Below are 6,561 nucleotides of genomic sequence, written 5' to 3'. Positions count from 1 at the left end.
TCTTACCGAGTTTTCTGTTGAAGTTTTGTGTGGGTGAAGTGTTTGATCGAGGAGGTCTCGATATGAGGAAAAGGAGGAGAGGAAAGAGCTCAAGCTTGGGGATGCCCAAGGAACCCCAAGTAAATATTCAAGGATACTCAAACGTATAAGCTTGGGGATGCCCCGGAAGGCATCCCCTCTTTCTTCAACAAGTATCGGTATGTTTTCGGATTCGTTTCGTTCATGCGATATGTGCAAATCTTGGAGCATCTTTTGCATTTAGTTTTCACTTTTATTTTATGCACCATGCTGGTATGAGATAGTCCTTAGTTGATTTATAGAATGCTCATTGCACTTCACTTAAATCTTTTGCGTATGGCTTTGTAGAATGCTTCATGTGCTTCACTTATATCATTTGAAGTTTGGATTGCCTGTTTCTCTTCACATAGAAAACCGCCATTTGTAGAATGCTCTTTTGCTTCACTTAAATTTGTTAGAGCGTGGGCATATATTTTGTAGAAATAATTAAACTATCTTTCTTCACTTATATCAATTTAGAGAGATGACAGGAATTGGTCATTCACATGGTTAGTCATAAAATCCTACATAAACTTGTAGATCGTTGAATATGATATGTTTGATTCCTTGCAATAGTTTTGCGATATAAAGGTGGTGATATTAGAGTCATGCTAGTGGGTAGTTGTGGATTGTAAAAATACTTGTGTTGAAGTTTGTGATTCCCGTAGAAAGGACGTATGGTGAAGCGTTGTGTAACGAAGTTGGAGCATGAGGTACTTATTGATTGTCTTCCTTATGAGTGGCAGTCGGGGACGAGCGATGGTCTTTTCCTACCAACTAGTAAGATGCCCGTGCGTTGCATGGAACATCAAAAAATAGTTTATTTTTTACTATGTAGTGTGCTCAAATTGACCTGTGTCAGGTCATCCTTTATGTAATAAATATCGATATCTTTCTTCGGATATTCTATTTTGTTCCCAAGCTTACACGCATTTGAGTGAAATTTCCCCCAAAATAAGAATTTGCACAACTTTCTCTTCAGTAAAATCTTCACATATGTCATGTTTTCCATGTAGTTGCACTTTTTTTTCCAACAAATGTAGCTTACATGCGCAATATCGTTGCTGAAATCATTCCAGTATACACATGCACACACACCAGCGTACGGGCCAGGTATAAACCACCCAAACAGAACACAAAAGCATAAACAACTACTCCTTACAACATATTCTTGTAACATGAGCATCAGCATCGTCGACCAGTAATTGACGAACTACAGCCAACTCTCATACAGAGAAAAAAGAAATTGGACATAGAATCCCAAATGGGCTAACACCGGAGGGCACAAAAAGGAGGACAACAATCTATCGGTTCCAGCTATGTCGACACCCATACACTTCCTACACCACCATCGCCAGCTTACTGGATCGTTGTCGCAACAGTCCCTAAAAGCCCCCTTCTGCAAAGGTTGTCCAAGATGTTAAGAACTGACAAACATAAAAAACTACAGTGGTTGGATCTCTAGGACGAACACATTTAAAGCAGGATTTATTCTTGGTCTTCCATAACACCCAGAAGATTGGTGCCGCGCCGATCACAAGGAAACCCTTCACCACCTTGAGTAGAAATGATGAAAAAACTGAACCAAAAAAAAATTAGAGAACTGAATCTTCATCTCATTTGATCCTCAAATGGTCTATAAATCAAAACCACGTCCGTCATTATGTGTGCTTATGGGCCACTTTGATTAGCGGCTGGAGTACTTGTCTTCCATATCTGATTTGGAAACATGTTGAACCATGAGCCAAAAAAAGGTAACATTGGCCAAAAATTGTTCTTAAGTACTTGTTTACCAGGATAGGATCACCATGTAGGGATTCAAGACCTGAAGTAATAAAACTTTCCAAGTTAATAACAAAAATTAGAATCTATAAAGTCAATGCAAGTTCACGGAAAGTATGTCAAGTATTTAAAATGTAAGTCAATACCTTCACTTTAATTTCCAACACTCAATGTGCAACATGTATTTTATAATTTTTTCGCTGCAATTTAAAAACTAAGGTGGGTGTATTTTAAGATGCAAACACTTAATTAGGTTCAGAAACTTCATATTCGGAATCACTGGATGCAAACTAAAAACAAGTTTGTGAAATGTCCAAACTTCAGGTCATGATTGTACTAAGATTTAGAAGTTCTAAGAGTAAACCCCTCACCGCCCTTTCACTAGCAAAGCAACCAAAGCTAGAACAAAAATAATGGCATAGAAATGGATAGACAAAACATGTGTGGTACCTGATACATACTTGAGATATTCAGCGCACTATTATTCTTCACCGGAGGCCAATTTTCAACAGTTCCAAGAAGCTGCATCTACCAACTGAATGGCTAATACTAAATACGTGTATGACAATATACACACTCTGTCATTTTGTCAAGCACCTAGCATGCATCAAGTAACATCGAAGAAGCAGAACAATATTTACCTCGATAGGCGAGTATCTCGGAAGCCCGCTGCCGCTCAGGGTGGAACTGTAGAACAGATTACTTCCACGGCGTGCACTGCTCGTCTAAGCACGGTGTCCCATCAGGCATCAGCCTAAGCCATGTGGGCAATGGTTGGCAACGGCTATAGCTAGCGAATGTGAGCTCAGAGTAGGCGTTAGTTTGAGGTACCACCTGGTGGAAAACGAGCAGAGATTGTCCCTAGTGCATGGTGTCCCGTCAGGCATCAGCCTCCAGCCGCTCAACGCTTGCCCCCCTTTGACCTCATGCTCCTTTTACAATGCTGAAAGGAGACGGGATGGCCCAGATTGGGGGGAGGGGTGAGCGAGGGGCTGCAGAGGCAGAGAGGAGACATGCGAGTCACTGGGGCAGACTACGCCCGCGCCGGCCACCGCGGCAGACCGGGGTTCCATGGCTGGCCGGAGGGGATGGGGAGAGATGAAGCCACGAGAGGGTTCCAGATCAGGAAAGATGAAGCCACGATGGGGTTCCAGATCATGAGAGACCGGAGTGGCAGGGGCCTTTTTGTAAAAAGTGTCGCAACTGATTCGTATGCGTTAGATGTAGATCGGACGGCCGAAATGGTTGGATGGCAGACACACCATCATCACCAACTCAGGTTTTTATAGGAGTAGAGATCTATCCCCCTAGGAGCATGCGCGTAGTACTTTATTTCGATGACTAATAGATTTCTACAATAAGTATGTGAGTTCTTTATGACTAATGTTGAGTCCATGGATTATACGCACTCTCACCCTTCCATCATTGCTAGCCTCTTCGGTACTGTGCATTCCCCTTTCTCACCTCGAGAGTTGGTGCAAACTTTGCCGATGCATCCAAATCCCGTGATACGATACGCTCTATCACACATAAGCCTCCCTATATCTTTCTTAAAACAGCCACCATACCTACCTATCATGGCTTTCCATAGCCATTCCGAGATATATTGCCATGCAACCACCATCATCATCATATACATGACTTGAGAATTCATTGTCATATTGCCTTGCATGATCGTAAGATAGCTAGCATGATGTTTTCATGGCTTGTCCATTTTTTAATATCTTTGCTATGTTAGATCATTGCACATCCCGGTACACCGCCGGAGGCATTCATAGAGAGTCATATCTTTGTTCTAGTATCGAGTTGTAATATCGAGTTGTAAGTAAATAAAAGTGTGATGATCATCATTATAGAGCATTGCCCCATAAAAAAGAGAGGCCAAAGAAGCCTAAATAAAAAAAGGGTCCAAAGAAGCCCGCAAAAAAAAGAAAATAAAAGAAAATAAAAAAGGGGCAATGTTACTATCCTTTTACCACACTTGTGCTTCAGAGTAGCACCATGTTCTTCCTATAGAGAGTCTCCTATATTGTCACTTTCGTATACTAGTGGGAATTTTCATTATAGAACTTGGCTTGTATATTCCAACGATGGGCTTCCTCAAATGCCCTAGGTCTTCATGAGCAAGCAAGTTGGATGTACACCCACTTAGTTTCAGTTTGAGCTTTCATAGACTTAAAGCTCTTAGTGCATTCGTTGCATGGCAATCCCTACTCCTTGCATTGACATCAATTGATGGGCATCTCCACAGCTCGTTGATTAGCCGCGTTGATGTGAGACTTTCTCCTTTTTTGTCTTCTCCACACAACCTCCACCATCATATTCTATTCCACCTATAGTGCTATGTCCATTGCTCACGCTCATGTATTGCGTGAAAGTTGAAAAGGTTGGAGAACGTTGAAAGTATGAAACAATTGCTTGGCTTGTCATCAGGGTTTGTGCAGATTTGAATATTTTGTGTGATGAAGATGGAGCATAGCCGGACTATATGATTTTGTAGGGATAACTTTCTTTGGCCATGTTGTTTTTAAAAGACATGATTGCTTTATTAGTACGCTCGAAGTATTATTTTTCTTATGTCAAATGATAGACTATTGCTTTTAATCACTCGTGTATTAATATTCATGCCATGATTAGATATATGATCAAGATTATGCTAGGTAGCATTCCACATCAAAAATTATCTTTTTATCATTTACCTACTCGAGGACGAGCAGGAATTAAGCTTGGGGATGCTGATACGTCTCCGTCGTATCTTTAATTTTTGATTGTTCTATGCCAATATTCTTCAACTTTCATATACTTTTGGCAACTTTTTATACTATTTTTGGGACTAACCTATTGATCCAGTGCCCAGTGCCAGTTCCTGTTTGTTGCATGTTTTTTTTGCAGAAAACCCATATCAAACGGAGTCCAAACGGGATAAAAACGGACGGAGTATATTTTTGGAATATTTGTGAGATTTGGGAAGAAGAATCAACGCGAGATGGTGCCCGAGGGGGCCACACCATCTTCCGACTCACCGTAGCTGCTCCAACAAGGGAAGCATACACCAGAAGGGAGCTATAGTCCCCACCCAACAGTTCCCTACATTGAATGTGCATGCCTGGCATGGACGGCCACAACAATTGCAGGGCCATCGACAAGTCAGCACATGATGCTCACTCCTATGGATGGCGGCCAGATAGGTTGTACCCTCGTCTTACTTGTGTGCAACATTTATGGCTTTGTTATTCATCTAAGCATGGAAAATAGATTATCACATTTCACTGTATATTATGCTGATCTCCTATGGGTCTTGTTCAGGAGTTAACATTGTTCCATAGTTCAACTAAGAGACTTGTTCTTTAGGTTACGCTGTTCCATAGTTATCATCCATCAGCCAATGCTATCCCACAGGCTGGTGATTATAGTATTATACCAGTTCTAGTATTACCTCTGTTGTTCTTCAATACTTTTGTGTGCCATCTAGTTAATCTCGAGTACAAACGATACATGTTCTATAGCTTTCATCTGTGTTCTCCCTTTAGTTTTTGAGACCTGTTACTGCAAGTTAACCCCAGTCCTACTATTTATGTCGTCTCCTACAGGCACTTATTACATAAATCTAACTACTAGTTGTCTTCCATGCGTGTCAGATATAATGCACACACTGATTTATCCACAAGAACCTCACGGAGCAATGTAACAGCCAACAAACTTGACATCAATGATACCCAATATGATGGAACATGTAAAGGCAGTTCTTCAAAAGACTTGCAGAAAGATGACGAATCCTATTCACCCCACAAGGTCCTTGCTCTAACTTGGCCCATGATATGGGTACAACATGCATATAATGTCCTGGAGTGCATCTACTTTGTTGCAATGCCATGTGCTTAGCCTGCTGATCATCCATGTAAATATGTCATGCCTTCCTGTTTTTCAGTACCTATTCCATTCATGATAACATGTTTTCAAATTCAAGTAATGTCATCTACTCTATCGCAATGCCATCTGCTTAGTTGGACATCATGCTTCTCAATATCTTATGCATTGTTATTCATCAGTACGTACTTCATCTGTCTACCATACCATGTTTTTTTACAGTGAAGTGTTGTTCTAGTGGTCTATTGCAATGCCATCTTAGTTTCCTAATCATATACACATATGTTTCCTTAGTGTTTTTTTGTATGTATTCCACTAGCGTACAATTTTATATTCAACTACTGTTTTTTTGCTCTATTGTCCCATCGTATCCCTAGCTCTTACATCATACTCCCTCCTTCCGGATTACATGTTGCAGAAATGGATAAAATGTATGTATCTAGAACTGAAATACGCCTAGACCCATCCATTTATTTCCGGATGGAGGGAATACATGTCAATATGTCATGCCTTTCTATTCTTCAGTACCTATTCCATCTCTCTGTTGTATCATGTTTTATAATTGAAGCACCATTCTTCTATATAAGGCATGCAAGGGTAAGACGGCTATGTTACAATATGAAGGGTTACAAACAATGTCTTTGCAAAAGATTCAAAAGCCAGGAGATAGTAAACCAACTCCTGTTTTCATAGATACCGCTCCAGAAAAGAGAAACCCAACTCCTACTGATAATAAGAAGATTCCATTGGCCAAAGAACTAGTCCGCTCCAGTACAGCAAAAAAAATGTCAACTCCATTCTAAGAAGCGTGTGTGTATCCTCGCATCATGAAATTTTATAGCATTCTGATCATAT

The 6,561-nt window shown here is 40.6% G+C and overlaps 1 long non-coding RNA gene across 1 annotated transcript; it reads right to left on the bottom strand.

The window, feature by feature from the left end:
- Nucleotides 1-1,115: 1,115 nt before the first annotated feature.
- On the bottom strand, nucleotides 1,116-2,977 carry LOC123160147 (uncharacterized). Its single transcript, XR_006480014.1, has 2 exons — nucleotides 2,674-2,977; nucleotides 1,116-2,593 (listed from the first exon to the last, which is right to left on the bottom strand). It is a non-coding gene; the product is annotated as an uncharacterized lncRNA (long non-coding RNA).
- Nucleotides 2,978-6,561: the final 3,584 nt, after the last annotated feature.

The sequence above is a fragment of the Triticum aestivum genome, chromosome 7B (assembly GCF_018294505.1).
Source record: "Triticum aestivum cultivar Chinese Spring chromosome 7B, IWGSC CS RefSeq v2.1, whole genome shotgun sequence".
NCBI lineage: Eukaryota > Viridiplantae > Streptophyta > Magnoliopsida > Poales > Poaceae > Triticum > Triticum aestivum.
Note: the sequence above shows the minus strand (reverse complement) of the source record. Positions and strands in the feature narration are given on the sequence as shown.